This window comes from Schistocerca americana, chromosome 7 (assembly GCF_021461395.2).
Source record: "Schistocerca americana isolate TAMUIC-IGC-003095 chromosome 7, iqSchAmer2.1, whole genome shotgun sequence".
NCBI lineage: Eukaryota > Metazoa > Arthropoda > Insecta > Orthoptera > Acrididae > Schistocerca > Schistocerca americana.
The window spans coordinates 528,511,357-528,521,961 of record NC_060125.1 but is presented as its reverse complement, the minus strand read 5'-3'; the positions used below and the strand labels follow the sequence as shown (position 1 = coordinate 528,521,961).

Below are 10,605 nucleotides of genomic sequence, written 5' to 3'. Positions count from 1 at the left end.
AGGTAATAAAATAATAATAAATTGAATGTGCCCTTTAAGGCGACATTCAACCAACCAGATTTCGCGTAGTTCCCCAAGTCGTTCAAAAAGAAAGCTGAAATGGTTTCTCTAAAAGAACACAACTGATTTGCTTTCCCCGCCCCTGTGCTACGTTCCACGGGCTGCCTGCTTGCTTCCAGAGCGGCCGCCATGCCGGGGCGACGCCCGCCGCCGTCGCGTCGCAGCCTTGACGCCCCCGTAGCCGCTGCCGCCCCCACCGCCTCAGCCACGCCTCTCGCCCGTTGACAGCTGAAGACGCAGCCTCCCTCAGCCTCACTACAGCGCCGGACGCCCCAGGTCAGACCGCAGGAAAATGCTTCATCTCAGCCACATCCCTCCAACACTCGTGTATGCGTGGTATCTGGTTGCCATTTCTAAATGTGTAGGCAAAGTGTAGCTCTACAACGTGCGTTTATACTTAGCATAGGCTATGTTATACGTACCCCCTCCCCCCCCCCCCCCCCCACCACCATGAACCATGGATCTTGCCGTTGGTGGGAGACTTGCGTGCCTCAGCGATACAGATAGCCGTACCGTAGGTGCAACCACAACGGAGGGGTATCTGTTGAGAGGCCAGACAAACGTGTGGTTCCTGAAGAGGGGCAGCAGCCTTTACAGTAGTTGCAGGGGCAACAGTCTGGATGATTGACTGATGTGGCCTTGTAACAATAACCAAAACGGCCTTGCTGTGCTGGTACTGCGAACGGCTGAAAGCAAGGGGAAACTACAGCCGTAACTTTTCCCGAGGGCATGCAGCTTTACTGTATGATTAAATGATGATGGCGTCCTCTTGGGTAAAATATTTCGGAGGTAAAATAGTCCCCCATTCGGATCTCCGGGCGGGGACTTCTCAAGAGGATGTCCTTATCAGGAGAAAGAAAACTGGCGTTCTACGGATCGGAGCGTGGAATGTCAGATCCCTTAATCGGGCAGGTAGGTTAGAAAATTTAAAAAGGGATACGGATAGGTTGAAGTTAGATATAGTGGGAATTAGTGAAGATCGGTGGCAGGAGGAACAAGACTTCTTGTCAGGTGACTACAGGGTTATAAACACAAAATCAAATAGGGGTAATGCAGGAGTAGGTTTAATAATGAATAGGAAAATAGGAATGCGGGTAAGCTACTACAAACAGCATAGTGAACGCATTATTGTGGCCAAGATAGATACGAAGCGCACACCTACTACAGTAGTTCAAGTTTATATGCCAACTAGCTCTGCAGATGACGAAGAAATTGAAGAAATGTATGATGAAATTAAAGAAATTATTCAGATTGTGAAGGGAGGCGAAAATTTAATAGTCATGGGTGACTGGAATTCGAGTGTAGGAAAAGGGAGAGAAGGAAAAATAGTAGGTGAATATAGATTGGGGCTAAGAAATGAAAGAGGAAGCCGCCTGGTAGAATTTTGGACAGAGCATAACTTAATCATAGCTAACACTTGGTTCAAGAATCATAAAAGAAGGCTGTATACATGGAAGAACCCTGGAGATACTAAAAGGTATCAGATAGATTATATAATGGTAAGACAGAGATTTAGGAACCAGGTTTTAAATTGTAAGACATTTCCAGGGGCAGATGTGGACTCTGACCACAATCTATTGGTTATGACCTGTAGATTAAAACTGAAGAAACTGCAAAAAGGTGGGAATTTAAGGAGATGGGACCTGGATAAACTGAAAGAACCAAAGGTTGTACAGAGTTTCAGGGAGAGCATAAGGGAACAATTGACAGGAATGGGGGAAAGAAATACAGTAGAAGAAGAATGGGTAGCTTTGAGGGATGAAGTAGTCAAGGCAGCAGAGGATAAAGTAGGTAAAAAGACGAGGGCTAGTGGAAATCCTTGGGTAACAGAAGAAATATTGAATTTAATTGATGAAAGGAGAAAATATAAAAATGCAGTAAATGAAGCAGGCAAAAAGAAATACAAACGTCTCAAAAATGAGATCGACAGGAAGTGCAAAATGGCTAAGCAGGGATGGCTAGAGGACAAATGTAAGGATGTAGAGGCCTATCTCACTAGGGGTAAGATAGATACTGCCTACAGGAAAATTAAAGAGACCTTTGCAGATAAGAGAACGACTTGTATCAATATCAAGGGCTCAGATGGAAACCCAGTTCTAAGCAAAGAAGGGAAAGCAGAAAGGTGGAAGGAGTATATAGAGGGTCTATACAAGGGCAATATTATGGAAATGGAAGAGGATGTAGATGAAGATGAAATGGGAGATATGATACTGCGTGACGAGTTTGACAGAGCACTGAAAGACCTGAGTCGAAACAAGGCCCCTGGAGTAGACAACATTCCATTGGAACTACTGACGGCCTTGGGAGAGCCAGTCCTGACAAAACTCTACCATCTGGTGACCAAGATGTATGAAACAGTCGAAATACCCTCAGACTTCAAGAAGAATATAATAATTCCAATCCCAAAGAAAGCTGGTGTTGACAGACGTGAAAATTACCGAACTATCAGTTTAATAAGTCACAGCTGCAAAATACTAACACGAATTCTTTACAGACGAATGGAAGAACTAGTAGAAGCCAACCTCGGGGAAGATCAGTTTGGATTCTGTAGAAACACTGGAACACGTGAGGCAATACTGACCTTACGACTTATCTTAGAAGAAAGATTAAGGAAAGGCAAACCTACGTTTCTAGCATTTGTAGACTTAGAAAAAGCTTTTGACAATGTTGACTGGAATACTCTCTTTCAAATTCTAAAGGTGGCAGAGGTGAAATACAGGGAGCGAAAGGCTATTTACAATTTGTACAGAAACCAGATGGCAGTTATAAGAGTCGAGGGACATGAAAGGGAAGCAGTGGTTGGGAAGGGAGTAAGACAGGGTTGTAGCCTCTCCCCGATGTTGTTCAATCTGTATATTGAGCAAGCAGTAAAGGAAACAAAAGAAAAATTCGGAGTAGGTATTAAAATTCATGGAGAAGAAATAAAAACTTTGAGGTTCGCCGATGACATTGTAATTCTGTCAGAGACAGCAAAGGACTTGGAAGAGCAGTTGAATGGAATGGACAGTGTCTTGAAAGGAGGATATAAGATGAACATCAACAAAAGCAAAACAAGAATAATGGAATGTAGTCTAATTAAGTCGGGTGATGCTGAGGGAATTAGATTAGGAAATGAGACACTTGAAGTAGTAAAGGAGTTTTGCTATTTGGGGAGCAAAATAACTGATGATGGTCGAAGTAGAGAGGATATAAAATGTAGACTGGCAATGGCAAGGAAAGCGTTTCTGAAGAAGAGAAATTTGTTAACATCGAGTACAGATTTAAGTGTCAGGAAGTCATTTCTGAAAGTATTTGTATGGAGTGTAGCCATGTATGGAAGTGAAACATGGACAATAAATAGTTTGGACAAGAAGAGAATAGAAGCTTTCTAAATGTGGTGCTACATAAGAATGCTGAAGATTAGATGGGTAGATCACATAACTAATGAGGAAGTATTGAATAGGATTGGGGAGAAGAGAAGTTTGTGGCACAACTTGACTAGAAGAAGGGATCGGTTGGTTGGATATGTTCTGAGGCATCAAGGGATCACCAATTTAGTATTGGAGGGCAGCGTGGAGGGTAAAAATCGTAGAGGGAGACCAAGAGATGAATACACTAAGCAGATTCAGAAGGATGTAGGTTGCAGTAGGTACTGGGAGATGAAAAAGCTTGCACAGGATAGAGTAGCATGGAGGCTGCATCAAACCAGTCTCAGGACTGAAGACCACAACAACAACATGTTATACGTCGAACTTAGTTGGCCGTGATGTTCCATTTCCATTACCTGTATCGTCAACCTGTGTCCCATGTCCATTAGAAGAATGGGCTTTTACTAATAGGCTCTCGTCATTCCGTAATTAATATAGCTGCGCTTTTTCGCGCCATGGATCACTTCCTTATCCTAATTTAATTTGCAGGGCCCTTATAACAGGGCAGTTCAATGAAATGTAGAGACAAATTTACTTACTTTCACTCAACCAAAATATCAGTCAAAACTAGCTGAGAACCATATGCTCTTCCACTTCCAAGTCAAGTTCCTCCTGCCGTTTTGCTTCCCTCACCCGCTATAATCTGATATCCTCAACCCACCCCATGTCCATCTACCCCTCTTTCCCTTCTCTCCTTCCCCCTCCGTATATCTCCTCCCTGCTCTTTCTCTTCATTTTCTCTCCCATGTCGCTGTCCATCTCCTCCTCTTCCCATCCTTTGTCAATCTCATCTTGCCGTTCCCTCACAGTCTATGTTCTCCTCCCCTTCTATCTCATCTCTGTCCATCTCCTCGTCTTTCCTGTCTCTGTCCATCTCCTCCTCTTTCCTTTCTCTGTCCAAATGCTCCTCTCCCCTCTCTGTATCCTTTCGCTCCTCTTCCCCATCTATGTCAGTCTTCTTCTCTCCCAGTAAGTTCACCTCTCCTCCTCCCCCTCTCTCCATTCATATGATCCCCCACCTCCATCCATCTCATCTTTCCCTCTATCTCTCCTCAACCCCTCAAATCCCTACCTTTGTCCCCCCCACCAACCTGTCCATCTCCATGTCTTTGCTTTCTCTCTGCATCTGCTCCTCCTTCCTCTATCGAACTGCTCCTATCCCCTCTGTCCATCACCTTCTTCCCACACTCTCTATGCATCTTCCCCATCCACCTATCTCCTAGTCACCCTTTCTAAGTCAATCTCCGGCTCCCCTCTATTTTCTCTCACCCCCCTCTAAGACCACTCCTTCTTCCCTCTGTCCATCACTGCCACTTTCCGTTCTATCCATATCGTTCTCTCCTGCCTGTCTCGTCCTTTGCTATTCCTCTGTTCATTTCCCCCTTCTATCTCTGTCCATATCCTCCTCTTTTCTTTCTCTGCCTGTCTTCTTCTCTTCAATTTCTCTGCTCATCAGCTCCTGTATCCATTTCCTCCTCTTCCCTTTCCCTGGCCTTCTCTTCCTCTTCCATCATGGTCCATCTCTTCGTCCCTCTTTCTATCTATTCCTTTCTCTGTCCATCTTCTCCTCTTATCTTTCTTCATCCATTTCCTCGTCCCTGCCCCTCAGTCCATCTCGTCCTCTCCCTGTATATCTCCTCCTCTTCCCTTTCTGTTCATTTCTCCCTTCTTTCTGGCCATTTCCTCCTTCCAATTATCTGTGTCTAACTCCTCCCACCACCTCTTTATCTGTTCATGTTCTCCACAGTATTTACTTCCAGATAGTAAGTTGTGTATATAGCAAGTTTGGTTTAAATCGATCCAGGGATGCAAAAGAAGCTTTTTTCCCGTGACTTTGCCCACAACGCACATATCACACACATTTAAGATATATGACTAATTTGTACACAGAGTTCATCTGTATCACTAACGAATTTGGTCCCGCAGTTTCGTTTTCATGCAGCTTAATATTTATGCCGTCATCTCTACTGAACTATCTGTTGTACAGATACAATTTTGTAGGCATATTCTGCGGCATATGCGGATACCGTCTGCAAAATGTATCGCGAACAGACTTAATGGCAAAGAAGTAAGAAATTTAAGCGCCATGCGTGATGCGGCAGTTTCTCACGCATCCCACTGTTATGATGACGTATCTCCTAAACTACGTCTCGTGCAATGATATAATTTTGTTGGTACATGTGAACACTGTATGCAAAAAGCGTTGTGAATATGTCAACTGAAATGAGCAGAGGTAGTTAAACGATGGAAACCTGCGCTGTATTCTCATTATCACGAGTAAACAGTTGGAATAATTACATCACGTCGCCTTCAATCTGCTGGTGGCATAATCAATCTGTTTCCGAGCTGCGACGGATTTGTGAAATGGGACTTGTAATGTGGAATCAGGGAACATTCAGTTCAGCACTCTCATAAATTCTGGACGCCAGGTGCAATGTTACTTGGTGAATTATCGTGGATCCCGAGTTTCTAATAACGTAGCAGGTGTGCCGTTACCCCACCGAATTATGAGCTAATTCTATGCCTGAGCAATGTATGAGTTTTATCAACAGCTCCATGAAGGTATATGTGGTTTGTACCCTAAAAGCCATGAAACTGTTTCTTACTTACAAGAATGGTGTGAAAATTAACCATTACTTATAGAGAAAACTATGACTGTATTTTAAAATTTTATAGTTTTTTTAATAAATATATAATTAAAAAAGTCAAAACGCGACTTGATCGCACACTTCCTAAGAGAAGCGGTTTTCCCACAAGTTCTGACGAGGTGGACACTTTTTCATTGTTAATCTCCTTCTCCACACGCTTTCATAATAAAACTGACAATTTTGTAGTGACTTAGTTTCAGAAAGCCACGCGTACTGATTATCTATAGGCAGGGTAAATAAAACTAGCGTAAAAAAAGCCACGTAAAGGTCATAGAGATGTACTGCTGTCAGTGAAATCCAGAAAGGTTTATCCGCCTTGTGGTCTATTCCTCTGCACTAGCGGGCCGTGCAGCCATCACGGTCAGGAGAACGTGCTTAAATGGCTCTCATCAAAACACAGATATTTGCTACGTAAACTGAAAGTAGAGGGGGAGAAAGGAAAGGAAAGGAGTTACTGATATCAGCTACATCGGGACATTACGCAGAATCAGCGGAGACGAGTGCAAATGTGTGCCGGACCGGGATTCGAGCATGCGATCTCCTTCTATATGAACCACTGTGCCATCCGGGACACAGCCTTATCGTAACTGTGCAGACTATATCGGCACGCCTCAACGCTGACCCGCATTCCCAATGAGCGCCGCCTATCCACAGTCCTTGTCCATTTCCTCAATACTCGCTACTCTGAGATTCCAGCAGAAGGTCGGATGGACTTGTGCATCCGCACCGAAGAAAGTGGATCCATTACCCGTCGAGGCGAATCAATTATGCCAATGTACACAATGCATTCCTACAGAAAGGTTTCTCTTGCACGGCCTGAGCTGTTTCCCACGGAGTACACGTCGCTTCCTCAGGGTCTGAGTGCGCCAACCTCGCCGATAACAGAGTGCCTGTCACAGCAGACAGCGCTGTCGGCAGGATATTCTGCTACGCAAGGTCACGTGCCCTAGCAGCGAAACGCGGACATCCATTGCGCGCTACTGTTTAGGACACCACCAGGCCGTGCGAAGTCAGTTACGTCCTACGCGTCAAGTCGGCAGTAGCAGGAGTTCCGTCCAGACGCACCAGTCTTTCAGTTCTAGCGACACCAGTTGGCAGTATGAAGAGTTTCGTCTCAGCGCTCCAAGCCGGAAAACCAGCCCAGTTCTTCGTGGTCTTCACGTCAACCGTCACACGCCGTGTGCTCCTCCTCAGTAGCGTCCCAGGTCTTCATGCGGCCGCCAACTTCGAATTTGGGGTTCGTCGTGTACGCACATCAGCGACAATGTCATAGGGGAGACTTTTCTGTTGCATTTAGATGTGTGGAGATTCATCCAAGGACATTATAATTGAATTTTAGCTTTGTTAATAATCAGTTATGCTTTTAAAGTGTCTTCGATCTCTCCTCAGTACAAGGATACTTCACAAAGTTTTCCCACCGTTCATTAAACACGTTATTGACTGCAGAGGGAAGTTCTTGATGAAATGAAACATTTTATAAAGCTACCCGAAAGATACAGCAGAATTTTAAGTCAGTCAAGGATGCTCCACAACCACTAGAAAAAGCAGAATACCATATATTTGAAGAGATCTCTGAAACTATGTCGCTATTACAAAAGAACGGCGGAAAAAACGAATAGAACAACATAAGTGCAACTATGAGAGGGGAGAAAGACATTGAGCAGCTGTTGCGGAACGCAGATTGCAGCCTGGAGTTCATCAGATTCAACGTTATAGGACACTTCCCGGCTGCCACGGGTGAGTATTACAGCACAATATACGGAGGAGCTTAAAGATGACCTCCGCAAATGGGGACGAAACGTTGAGTTTCCCAAGAAATTCGTTGCATCACGCCCGGGAATATTTTAATAAGTGGGAAAGTAAATTAGTTCCTGTCACACATTCGGAAATTAAAACGACACAATACAGAGATATCTATTCAGTACAACTATGTTGCAGTTATTATTCGGCGTAGTTTGTGACTAACGTGTCCGTAATTACCATTCAGGGTATTAGAACCTAACGCCACCAATGTCTTATTTTATGCACCATGCTATCTAACCAAGCATTTCATAGTAAATGCATCTTCTCCACAACTAACCCTCTAAAGCTTCATCTTGTCGAGTTTCCAGTTCCTAGTTGTTCTGGGTTCAAGTCTTACGTCATTCGCACTTATTAATATTTCTAGTTTTTTATATATTAGGTGATTTCAATTGAAATATATGAAATAGTAAAAGAAGATGAGGAAGAAGAAGAAGAAGAAGAAGAATGACTCCCTAGAGGCACGTTTGTAACGTGTTGGCGTCTTCTGTCGTCGTCGTTCCGCCCCCCACCCCTCCCCCGCAAACCCTAAAAAAGTTCAGTACTTGTATGTCTTCTTGTATCGTGACGACTGATACAGCTCAATGTACTCAGCATCTGTTAACTACTTCACTGACAATATAAAGATCAACAAGAATGAATTTATAAATCTGATAACTTCTACAATATAGCTGGTAAGTGTGTCATACGGGATGACTGTTAGAAAACATGGTTCCTTTCACAGAGTTTTAACGACTCTGACACGCTTCGCCTCGAAGTCGTTCTCGTCAACTGTCTTGAATGGCAAGATTCATATAGTGATAGAACTTTACTGTTTAAAAGAGTGGCTGCAGTCAAAAGATATTATTCAATAGAAATCCGTGCACCAGCATTCAGAGCATTTACTAATACGAAAATGTATTCAAATGTGATCCTGCAAGCACTGCAGATTACGTCTCCCTTACAAGTGCGGCGAAGAGAAGGCCAAATAAAATTCATGTTTGCTTGGCTGCAAGTTGTCGACTATAGACTCCAAGTTTGCTGAGGGGGTAACAATATCTTACGTCTCTGTTCATAGCAAACTGGCTAAAGTTTAACGCATGAAGAAGCTGAGTGTAAGAAGAGTGCTGCGTCTATTGACTCCCGAACAAAATTATTCTTGGTAGCAGGTCTGAAAATTGTATTTGAAGAAGCTGATGCATAATGCGGTGCCATATATTAGAGACTAGAGAAGGACGTCCAGTCAGACAAAGGGGTCGAGAGGGCAGTGAAGAAAACCGAAAAGCGTTTTATCTTCATTACAAGTTGCCGACTCAGAGCACATCAGCACGGCTCAAAAACAGAAAAATTTACACATCAACCATGTTTTGTTGCGGAAAGTTGTCGGCCCGATCACAAACAAGTTGAATGCGGAATTTAACTTCATAAATAGACGTTACGGGTAACGTCATATCGTGACCGTGTAATCCAGCGGACATGTTCTAATTTAAGGAACCGATCAGGCATTCACCTGATGTGGGTTAGGGAAACTGTAGAAAATCGAAATCACAATATCTAGACGGGAATATGGACCACCGTGTTACTACAAACTCGTAATGGAGAGTCCTTGGACACAAATTTCCCTCAGTCTGATGTCTTCTACAGTTCAAACTACGTTTCCTGTAAACAATTCAGGTCTCATAAAATAAACTCCGCACTGTATTAGAAAGGAAATCCAATGGTATCTGGTGATCTTACTTGCGACGAAATAGGATCCCTCGGATCAAGCCGCCTTTCCATAAACTTCGCATCATGAACTTCGCTGATATGTACGGGCAGTACGATGTCTTCTGTGACACAGAGCCCAGTTATTTCTGTTTTTTATACGAAGAAACTTCCTGACGGACGCGCAGTTCATTTTTGTGCACGTAAATCACGTATTTCGCAGTCACCGCTCTTCCGACACAGTCTCAGACTATCTTTCCGATGTTTGAGGCCGTGCCGCGCCTACACTCTAGCCCTAAATAAGCTGTGGTTGTAATGTACACTTTCACAGGCAAGTAAAAAATTTTCTGAAGCGATTGCAGAAAGCCTCTACATTGTAGCATGAACTGAGAGAAATACAATCTCGTGAAGAACGCATTAGTCTTCACTATCTCCTGCTGCATCACTTGACGCCTATGTAACTCTTATAACGGCACTGATAATCATGTTGATACATACTTGGCAAAATATAATTGAAACTTAATCAGGGATCAAGATGGAATGAACATTTATTTATCGATACATTCATAAGTATATTAATACGTTTGGCAGTGATTGCACTATTTTCTCGTTTTCATTGGTAAGCCAAAAGCATTTGGGGTGCTCTCCCCCTTCCCTTCCCTCCCCCCTCTCTCTCTCTCTCTCTCTCTCTCTCTCTCTCTCTCTCTCTCTTTCTGATGCCCCTGCTGTGCCAATATTTTCACCGCAGAGTAGTTCACACAACGCCCTATCGTAAAGGCATGATGCCACGTTTTACGGATGCCAGTCTGACACGCATATCTGATTTTTATTAGATCGCGCTGAAAGGTAATGTCTCCGACACTTTTTTTATGAAAACTCTTATTATTCATCTTTGCATACTTATCTCTCAACATATTCAACCTGGCGACGAACACATTTCTCCCAACGAGAGTCCAATTTGTAGAGACCGTCACTGTAGTGTTTGACTCTGTTGACGGAAACCTCAC

The 10,605-nt window shown here is 43.6% G+C and overlaps 1 protein-coding gene across 1 annotated transcript in view; it reads left to right on the top strand.

The window, feature by feature from the left end:
* The first annotated feature begins 243 nt into the window (after positions 1 to 243).
* Positions 244 to 10,605, top strand: part of LOC124623063 (soluble guanylate cyclase 88E) — a 338,153-nt gene continuing 327,791 nt past the window's right edge. Inside the window, exon 1 of the mRNA XM_047148855.1 lies at positions 244 to 336. The gene's annotated coding sequence lies outside the window, so the exon portion shown is untranslated. The remainder of the gene's footprint in view (positions 337 to 10,605) is intronic.